General features: G+C 53.5%; 2 non-coding genes across 2 annotated transcripts; both read right to left on the bottom strand.

The window, feature by feature from the left end:
- Positions 1–1,821: 1,821 nt before the first annotated feature.
- LOC126196635 (5.8S ribosomal RNA) lies at positions 1,822–1,976 on the bottom strand. The gene has a single exon (XR_007539110.1). It is a non-coding gene; the product is annotated as a 5.8S ribosomal RNA (ribosomal RNA).
- Positions 1,977–2,328: 352 nt separating this feature from the next.
- On the bottom strand, positions 2,329–4,238 carry LOC126197350 (small subunit ribosomal RNA). The gene has a single exon (XR_007539717.1). It is a non-coding gene; the product is annotated as a small subunit ribosomal RNA (ribosomal RNA).
- Between the last annotated feature and the right edge of the window lie 5,706 nt (positions 4,239–9,944).

A 9,944-nucleotide genomic window follows, 5' to 3' on the forward strand; every position in this document is an offset into this window, starting at 1 on the left:
AGTATTTGCTACTACCACCAAGATCTGCACCGACGGCGGCTCCAGGCAGGCTCACGCCCAGACCCTTCTGCGCCCACCGCCGCGACCCTCCTACTCGTCAGGGCTTCGCGGCCGGCCGCAAGGACCGGCCGTGACTGCCGGACTGACGGCCGAGTATAGGCACGACGCTTCAGCGCCATCCATTTTCAGGGCTAGTTGCTTCGGCAGGTGAGTTGTTACACACTCCTTAGCGGATTCCGACTTCCATGGCCACCGTCCTGCTGTCTTAAGCAACCAACGCCTTTCATGGTTTCCCATGAGCGTCGATTCGGGCGCCTTAACTCGGCGTTTGGTTCATCCCACAGCGCCAGTTCTGCTTACCAAAAGTGGCCCACTTGGCACTCCGATCCGAGTCGTTTGCTCGCGGCTTCAGCATATCAAGCAAGCCGGAGATCTCACCCATTTAAAGTTTGAGAATAGGTTGAGGTCGTTTCGGCCCCAAGGCCTCTAATCATTCGCTTTACCGGATGAGACTCGTACGAGCACCAGCTATCCTGAGGGAAACTTCGGAGGGAACCAGCTACTAGATGGTTCGATTAGTCTTTCGCCCCTATACCCAGCTCCGACGATCGATTTGCACGTCAGAATCGCTACGGACCTCCATCAGGGTTTCCCCTGACTTCGTCCTGGCCAGGCATAGTTCACCATCTTTCGGGTCCCAACGTGTACGCTCTAGGTGCGCCTCACCTCGCAATGAGGACGAGACGCCCCGGGAGTGCGGAGGCCGCCGCCCCGTGAAGGGCGGGGAAGCCCCATCCTCCCTCGGCCCGCGCAAGGCGAGACCTTCACTTTCATTACGCCTTTAGGTTTCGGGAGCCCGAGCGCCAAAAGGGGCGAATCGACTCCTCCAGATATACCGCCGAGCAGCCAGCCAGGACACCGGGGCTCTGCCCAACAGACGCGAACCGAGGCCCGCGGAAGGACAGGCTGCGCGCCCGGGCCGTAGGCCGGCACCCAGCGGGTCGCGACGTCCTACTAGGGGAGAAGTGCGGCCCACCGCACACCGGAACAGCCCCACCCCGCGGCGAGTGGAAAGGCAACCGGACACGACCCCGTCGCGAATTGCTCCGCGCGGGCGGCCGGCCCCATCTGCCGAGGGCAGAGGCCAGTGGCTGGATGGGCGTGAATCTCACCCGTTCGACCTTTCGGACTTCTCACGTTTACCCCAGAACGGTTTCACGTACTTTTGAACTCTCTCTTCAAAGTTCTTTTCAACTTTCCCTCACGGTACTTGTTCGCTATCGGTCTCGTGGTCATATTTAGTCTCAGATGGAGTTTACCACCCACTTGGAGCTGCACTCTCAAGCAACCCGACTCGAAGGAGAGGTCCCGCCGACGCTCGCACCGGCCGCTACGGGCCTGGCACCCTCTACGGGCCGTGGCCTCATTCAAGTTGGACTTGGGCTCGGCGCGAGGCGTCGGGGTAGTGGACCCTCCCAAACACCACATGCCACGACAGGCGGCAGCCTGCGGGGTTCGGTGCTGGACTCTTCCCTGTTCGCTCGCCGCTACTGGGGGAATCCTTGTTAGTTTCTTTTCCTCCGCTTAGTAATATGCTTAAATTCAGCGGGTTGTCTCGCCTGCTCTGAGGTCGTTGTACGAGGTGTCGCACGCCACACCGCCAGCCGGCTGTGCACGCTACCGAGACAGTACCGGTATGCGAACCGCCAGGCGACGGGCGCGCATCGCTCGTTTCAGGGGACATGGCCGGCCCCACGGGCCGGCACGACACTCCCACGTCGCTGAAGCGGGACAAACGCCGCGCGCTTCAGTCTACGTAGCCGACCCTCAGCCAGACGTGGCCCGGGAACGGAATCCATGGACCGCAATGTGCGTTCGAAACGTCGATGTTCATGTGTCCTGCAGTTCACATGTCGACGCGCAATTTGCTGCGTTCGTCATCGACCCACGAGCCGAGTGATCCACCGTCCTGGGTGATCTCTTTACAGTTTCCACTGTCTCTTTCAAAACAGTTGCATAGGCGGGACTGAGGCGTTCGACGGCCCCTGTTCCAGTGTTTTGTGTCCAACAGCCTCACGGCCGATGGGCGTCGTACGGCTCCACACCGGAGCGGACAGGCACTCGGGCGAACGTCATTCAAAACTGGCGCGAGGCGCCAGGTGCCGCAGGCCAGCCGCTCCAGAGCTTCAGCGCTCGTACCACACAACATTTTCCGTTAGTTTTGAGAAGCACGCGTGGTCCCGCACGCGGCGCACGGCTACTGCGAGCCGTACAGGTAGCGTGTTGCACGACATGACACGCACATCGAAAGACATGCAGTCTAGTCGGTAATGATCCTTCCGCAGGTTCACCTACAGAAACCTTGTTACGACTTTTACTTCCTCTAAATGATCAAGTTTGGTCATCTTTCCGGTAGCATCGGCAACGAGAGAGTCGATGCCGTGTACCAGTCCGAAGACCTCACTAAATCATTCAATCGGTAGTAGCGACGGGCGGTGTGTACAAAGGGCAGGGACGTAATCAACGCGAGCTTATGACTCGCGCTTACTGGGAATTCCTCGTTCATGGGGAACAATTGCAAGCCCCAATCCCTAGCACGAAGGAGGTTCAGCGGGTTACCCCGACCTTTCGGCCTAGGAAGACACGCTGATTCCTTCAGTGTAGCGCGCGTGCGGCCCAGAACATCTAAGGGCATCACAGACCTGTTATTGCTCAATCTCGTGCGGCTAGAAGCCGCCTGTCCCTCTAAGAAGAAAAGTAATCGCTGACAGCACGAAGGATGTCACGCGACTAGTTAGCAGGCTAGAGTCTCGTTCGTTATCGGAATTAACCAGACAAATCGCTCCACCAACTAAGAACGGCCATGCACCACCACCCACCGAATCAAGAAAGAGCTATCAATCTGTCAATCCTTCCGGTGTCCGGGCCTGGTGAGGTTTCCCGTGTTGAGTCAAATTAAGCCGCAGGCTCCACTCCTGGTGGTGCCCTTCCGTCAATTCCTTTAAGTTTCAGCTTTGCAACCATACTTCCCCCGGAACCCAAAAGCTTTGGTTTCCCGGAGGCTGCCCGCCGAGTCATCGGAGGAACTGCGGCGGATCGCTGGCTGGCATCGTTTATGGTTAGAACTAGGGCGGTATCTGATCGCCTTCGAACCTCTAACTTTCGTTCTTGATTAATGAAAACATACTTGGCAAATGCTTTCGCTTCTGTTCATCTTGCGACGATCCAAGAATTTCACCTCTAACGTCGCAATACGAATGCCCCCGCCTGTCCCTATTAATCATTACCTCGGGTTCCGAAAACCAACAAAATAGAACCGAGGTCCTATTCCATTATTCCATGCACACAGTATTCAGGCGGGCTTGCCTGCTTTAAGCACTCTAATTTGTTCAAAGTAAACGTGCCGGCCCACCGAGACACTCAATAAAGAGCACCCTGGTAGGATTTCAACGGGGTCCGCCTCGGGACGCACGAACACGCAACGAGGCGGTCGCACGCCTTCGGCTCGCCCCACCGGCAGGACGTCCCACGATACATGCCAGTTAAACACCGACGGGCGGTGAACCAACAGCGTGGGACACAAATCCTACTACGAGCTTTTTAACCGCAACAACTTTAATATACGCTATTGGAGCTGGAATTACCGCAGCTGCTGGCACCAGACTTGCCCTCCAATAGATACTCGTTAAAGGATTTAAAGTGTACTCATTCCGATTACGGGGCCTCGGATGAGTCCCGTATCGTTATTTTTCGTCACTACCTCCCCGTGCCGGGAGTGGGTAATTTGCGCGCCTGCTGCCTTCCTTGGATGTGGTAGCCGTTTCTCAGGCTCCCTCTCCGGAATCGAACCCTGATTCCCCGTTACCCGTTACAACCATGGTAGGCGCAGTACCTACCATCGACAGTTGATAAGGCAGACATTTGAAAGATGCGTCGCCGGTACGAAGACCGTGCGATCAGCCCAAAGTTATTCAGAGTCACCAAAGCAAACGGACCGGACGAGCCGACCGATTGGTTTTGATCTAATAAAAGCGTCCCTTCCATCTCTGGTCGGGACTCTGTTTGCATGTATTAGCTCTAGAATTACCACAGTTATCCAAGTAACGTGGGTACGATCTAAGGAACCATAACTGATTTAATGAGCCATTCGCGGTTTCACCTTAATGCGGCTTGTACTGAGACATGCATGGCTTAATCTTTGAGACAAGCATATGACTACTGGCAGGATCAACCAGGGAGCTGCGTCAACTAGAGCTGAGCAGCCGGCCGCCCGGGAGTGTGTCCCGGAGGCCCGCGCGAACACGCAAGCGTCCGCTCAATTATTCTGCAAACAGGAGGAGGCTGGGCTCCCCTGCACGATACACCTCGAAACCCTCTCAGGTCCCGGCGGCGCGCAGCGCCGTCCTAAGTACTTGGTCGGGTTCGAGAGAGGCGCAATCGCCCGGAGATAGGCGAGTAGACGCTTTCAGTGCGACCACCCGTGCTCCCAACTGAGCTTGCCGCTGCCGACAGAGGCCCGGGAGCGTGCTGTCGTGGTGTTGCCGGCGGGAGACAACACGCGGCCACAAACAGTGACCGGGCAGCTCCAACGCCAGCGCCACAGAGGGGCAGAGCCCCACTTGGGTGCCAAAGCGAACTCTCCCAGCACAGCGCACGCGCCAACACATCCGCACAGCTGCGATACAAACCACCTGCGAGAACCGCGGGGGCGACCGAGCAGCAGACGGCGTCGCGGCGCCGAGTGCCGGGCGGCGGCGCATCCTCAACGCACACAGTCCTCAATCGGACCAGCACACTGCAGATGTCCACCGCGCTTTGCACCGGGCCCGGGAGGACCCACTTTGGCCGCAAGCCGCCGCGCGCTGGGTGCGCCGGCACGCAGATGCGCCGCCTGCCGCGTCCGTCAGCCGGCGCGCCTGCCACTGGGCGCCCCCACCAGCCGGCTGCCGCGCGTGCGCCCACGCAGCGAGCGGCCAGCACGCCGGGCGCCCCCCCCTCACCGGCCGGGGACGGTCCCACCCAGCCACCGCCGCGTATCGCTTCATACCCACATGCCCACTCACGTTCGTGGGTATGACGGGTGTCTCTGAAGCAACCGGTTAATACCTGTACCGATCGTCGATATCAACGATTCACCTCCAGCGCGAACAACCGCGCAACAACGGATTTCCAGTTCATTTGCGTAACTTGGGCAGCAAACGTAGACGTCCATCTACATTTGCGAATTCAATGGGTCTTGCATGCCTGGATGTTATGAGTCACGACACGCCACATCAGTCCACATACATGCTGCGACGTATGCACGAGAGAACACGTGGAAGGTGGCCCGCGTACGTAATCGGATGCCATTGCACTGCTGCGAAGCTCATTGAACACGCAAACTCCTGACTGACGAACTAGAGGCGACAGGGGAGGGGGGGGCGATATACGTCTTATAGCAGTACACATTACAGTGGATAGCGGGACCATGTGGAACGTACGCAACACTCGCTAGATGTTGTGAGGGTACGCACCGTAACATGATTCAATACGCAGGACACCAGAGTGTGCGCGCAGCGAACTATGTTGAGAGGGTTGCGATTAGGCAACGCTACACGAATTTCTAGATTCATATAACAAACTTTTACAGGGCACGTTAAGGCGCAATGTGGGTTAGGTTTGGGCGCAACGTGGGTTAGGTTAAGGCGCAACGTGGGTTAGCTTAAGGCGCAACGTGGGTTAGGTTAAGGCGCAACGTGGGTTAGGTTAGGGCGCAACGTGGGTTAGGTTAGGGCGCAACTTGGGTTAGGTTAGGGCGCAACTTGGGTTAGGTTAGGGCGCAACTTGGGTTAGGTTAGGGCGCAACTTGGGTTAGGTTAGGGCGCAACTTGGGTTAGGTTAGGGCGCAACGTAGGTTAGGTTAGGGCCCAACGTAGGTTAGGTTAGGGCCCAACGTAGGTTAGGTTAGGGCGCAACGTAGGTTAGGTTAGGGCCCAACGTAGGTTAGGTTAGGGCCCAACGTAGGTTAGGTTAGGGCCCAACGTAGGTTAGGTTAGGGCCCAACGTAGGTTAGGTTAGGGCCCAATGTAGGTTAGGTTAGGGCCCAACGTAGGTTAGGTTAGGGCGCAACGTAGGTTAGGTTAGGGCGCAACGTAGGTTAGGTTAGGGCGCAACGTAGGTTAGGTTAGGGCGCAACGTAGGTTAGGTTAGGGCGCAACATAGGTTAGGTTAAGGGATGGTGTATGAGGGGGGAGGGGACGAGGTTCGTTCATAGTGATGATGGTAAGTGGACGCCTGAGGCACCCTGAGATGTGTCACGTCAGGATGCACCTTTGGCTCAGGGGAGGTGGTGCGCCGGTTCCGTGGGTGTGGCAAGGGAGTGGTAGACCTGTGTCTTTCATTCCTGCCATTGCTTATATGCTGTGAGACAAGGCAGTGTGGTGGTGTTGGTTGCACCCCTGTGTAGGACATGTGTGGGTGTTTGTGGGTTATCTGAGTAATGATGGTTGTTGGAAGAGTGAGATATTCTGTTTTTGGGGTGGACCTCCTGGTTTTGTTATCATAGTGTGAATGGTGTAATGTGGCGGAGAGGATGCACTGGATGTTGTTCCATGCTGGTGCTTAGATATTTTGTCTGTGTCTGTTACAGCCAGAGAGTAGTGTGTGATAGAGTGTCTGGGTGACGTGTAGTTCGCATGTGTGCACAGACTGTCAGCATGTATAGGGACTGTTGTATGTCGTATGTCATCTATATTCCGATGGCTCTGCATCTATTAGTAATCAGCGCCATGTATCAGTTTAATCTGGTTGCGGTCACGCGGTGTTCTATCTCTGTACAGTAGTAGAGGTGCGACTGCACTACGTAGCTTCCCCTTGCGGCAGCTTTCCCCGGTGTATGGCATATGATTATCGGCAATCAGTCGATTAGTGCCAACTGGTCGTGTGACAACGTCACATGTCTGCGGGTGGGATACGCTACACCCTGCCTGTGGGTCAGGGCTCAGGAAAGCTCTCCTGACACTGAGCGCTCGGACCGTCATTACCCGTCTGAGTAATATATTGCGGAGCGCTTTTAGCCATTGCCCAGAGTCTTTGCGACTGCGAGTGCAACGCCCAAGGGGATCGACATGGTTGGGGCGCTTCCTAGCTGATCGCTCGGCATCGGAATCCGTACTGTGAGCAATGCAATCGCGCACAGACTTAGAGCATGTGTAGGGACACATTTTTTTTTTTTCACTTGCCGCCCTGATTTTACGACCCACCACCTAAATGCTTAAGGTGGGTCTATTTTGACCACTTAGCCGCTACGACAGGTGTACTGATGCTGATGTAGTTGACAAAACTCACACCAGTTTCCGCATCCTGTCGCACCGTTGCCCGTGTCCCGCCACGTGGAGGCAGGTCTTTTCTTGTTTTTTTTTATATCTTTTACTTTGGCAGCTTTCCCAAAACCGATTTAACAGAAATTTTACAAAATTAAAATTTTATTGGAAGAAGGAAGTACATGGAATAGTTTAGACTGAAGAGGAGAGAAGATGATAGGAAAGAGAGATGATAGTCCCATCACCGTAGGGGACTGAGGATGAGCGCCTTGGAATTTATCTTCAAGCCTCTGATCCTCAGTCTCCTATGCTTAGCCTAGGAAGTTCTATTCTATTTGTAGTGAATTGATATCTCTATTTATGCTCTATCTAGTTTTTATATACAGGTTTAGAGTGCCGTGGTAGCTGATGGCTATTGCGACGGTGCGCCGACACTGTTTATGCGTAATTTCATACATTAATCTATTATCTAATTCAGGTCTTCGTATGTGAGTCGATTGCATGTCAGTTGTTTTATGTCTAGACTTGGTTTAGCTCTTCCACACTATGGTGTATGTCTGGGTGCTGCATATAGGTTTATTGTCTGTGTGGTCTTCTGTTCCTGTACTCTTTGTAGCATTCGTCAGAAATTTTGTCTGTTAGTGCGTTCAGTATGTCCCAAAGTTCAGGTGTTCTGATCGCATCGTATATGTGTTCCCCAGTTTGTAAGTGTTGTATCCCAGGTGTGTTCCTGTGCTGTCTGTATCTCCAGCAGAATAGGATTGTGTGTTCGGGGGTTCCCATTCCCCCACATGTACACGTTGGTGTGTCTCTGAGACTCACGCGATTTAAGTGCGTGGGATAAGGTCCGTGGCCAGTCAAGAAATGCACCATGCGGCGGCTAGGATCGGCATGTTTCATTCTTAACCTTTCCGTTATGTTCGGAAAAAATGTATAGACTCTCCGTCCCTTATCGCTTGTGCCCCATTCCTGTTGCCATGTGTCAATTTTCCATTTTTTGAGGTCCCGCTTATTGTTCAGCGGGGAACCAGTCAATATGTTGACTTGGTCTAGTCTACCCATCTTTAACCAGTACAGAGCGGCCCGATATTTGATTGTGATATCTATCGGGAAGATTCCTAGCACGACACACAGTGCTTCAACTGATGTGGTGCCAAAGGCTCCCGATAGTCATAGAAGGACGCTTCTCTGCCCTCGCCTAACCGCTGTTCTGTTTGTGGCGAGGTTGAGTCTGTGCGCCCATGTACTGGCCGCAAAACTTAGCACTGATTCGAAGAGTGCGCAGTGGTAGGTTCGTGTGACTGACAGAGGAAGTCTGAATTGTCCTGAATTAATCCTTGCCAGTTTATGTAGTAATTTTTCTGCCTTGTCTGTTGTTATTCTTATGTGTTCATGGAAGTTCAGCTTCTCATCTATGTAAACGCCCAAGTAGCGGGTTACCGTCATTCTCTTTATGTTATTGTTCTGTATTTTAATTGATGGATTGCGTCTGAGTTGTCCTTTTAGCAGTGTGTATGTTGTTTTGTTACCCGCTATCTTGAGCTTGTTTGTGTTACACCACTGTGTTATTGTTTGCAGTATGCCACTCGCCTTCTCCTCTAGCTGGGCTCTTGTGTTTGCTGAGATAACCACCAGTAGGTCATCTGCATAGGCGACAGCACCGTCTGTCCTCATATCCTCCTCCAGCAGTTGCAGAAGAGGTTCAAAAATTATGTCCCAGAAGATGGGTCCACAGATCGAACCCTGTGGGCATCCTTTGGTAATTTTCCTTATTACCTTCCGGTTGCCCACACGCCATTCCACTATTCTATCTCTGCAGTAGTCTAATAGACTGTTGTATAGGGCTGCGGGTACCTCCATCTGGCGTAACCTCAGAAACAGTGCTGGCCACCACAGGTTATCAAATGCTCCTGCGATGTCAATCATGATTGCCAAAGAGTATGTTGTATCTGTGTTTTGTGTAATTTCTAAGGCTCTATTTATTGCATCATCGATGCTTTTTCCTTTCCGAAATCCGAACTGGTGAGGGTTCATTCCAAGTAGGGTTCTGTGAGCCTGCAAGCGGTCACACAGTAGCCTCTCTTGGATTTTTGCCATGGTGTTTATGAGGCATATAGGTCTGTAGGATTTCGGATCTGATTGGTCTCTGTCCGAAGATTTCCGTATGATTACTGCATTTGAGGTTTTCCAGACTGTCGGTACACGGCCTAGCCTTAAGGCGTCATTTAGTAGTTCAGTTAAGTATGGGGTGATCTGTGGTGCTAGCCTCTTAAGCACTTCTGCATGGATCCTGTCGGGTCCAGGTGCTTTTTTATTCTTTAGCTCTCTTATCGCTACCGCAACTTCCTCTTGCGCAAAAGGACAGGTGACGGCGTCGGTGTTATACTGTTCAAGAAGTTCTTGTCTGAGTGTAATCTGTTCCTGTGTGTCTGTGTCTATGGCATCTTCCGGGAGGAGTTTGTTCAGCAGATATTGCGCTGTGTTTCTCCATCCCTCTGTCATTGTGCCGTCATCCTGCCGTAGCGTGCTCAATGCCAGTGGGGTCTTTATTTTATCTGTCAGGATCTTGTATTGTTCCCCCCAGATATTCTGTTGTGTGTGTGTGGTCAAGTAGTTCTCCCAGTGTTCTTTCCTAGTCTCAAG

Source organism: Schistocerca nitens, chromosome 7, assembly GCF_023898315.1.
Source record: "Schistocerca nitens isolate TAMUIC-IGC-003100 chromosome 7, iqSchNite1.1, whole genome shotgun sequence".
NCBI classification, from domain to species: Eukaryota; Metazoa; Arthropoda; class Insecta; order Orthoptera; family Acrididae; genus Schistocerca; species Schistocerca nitens.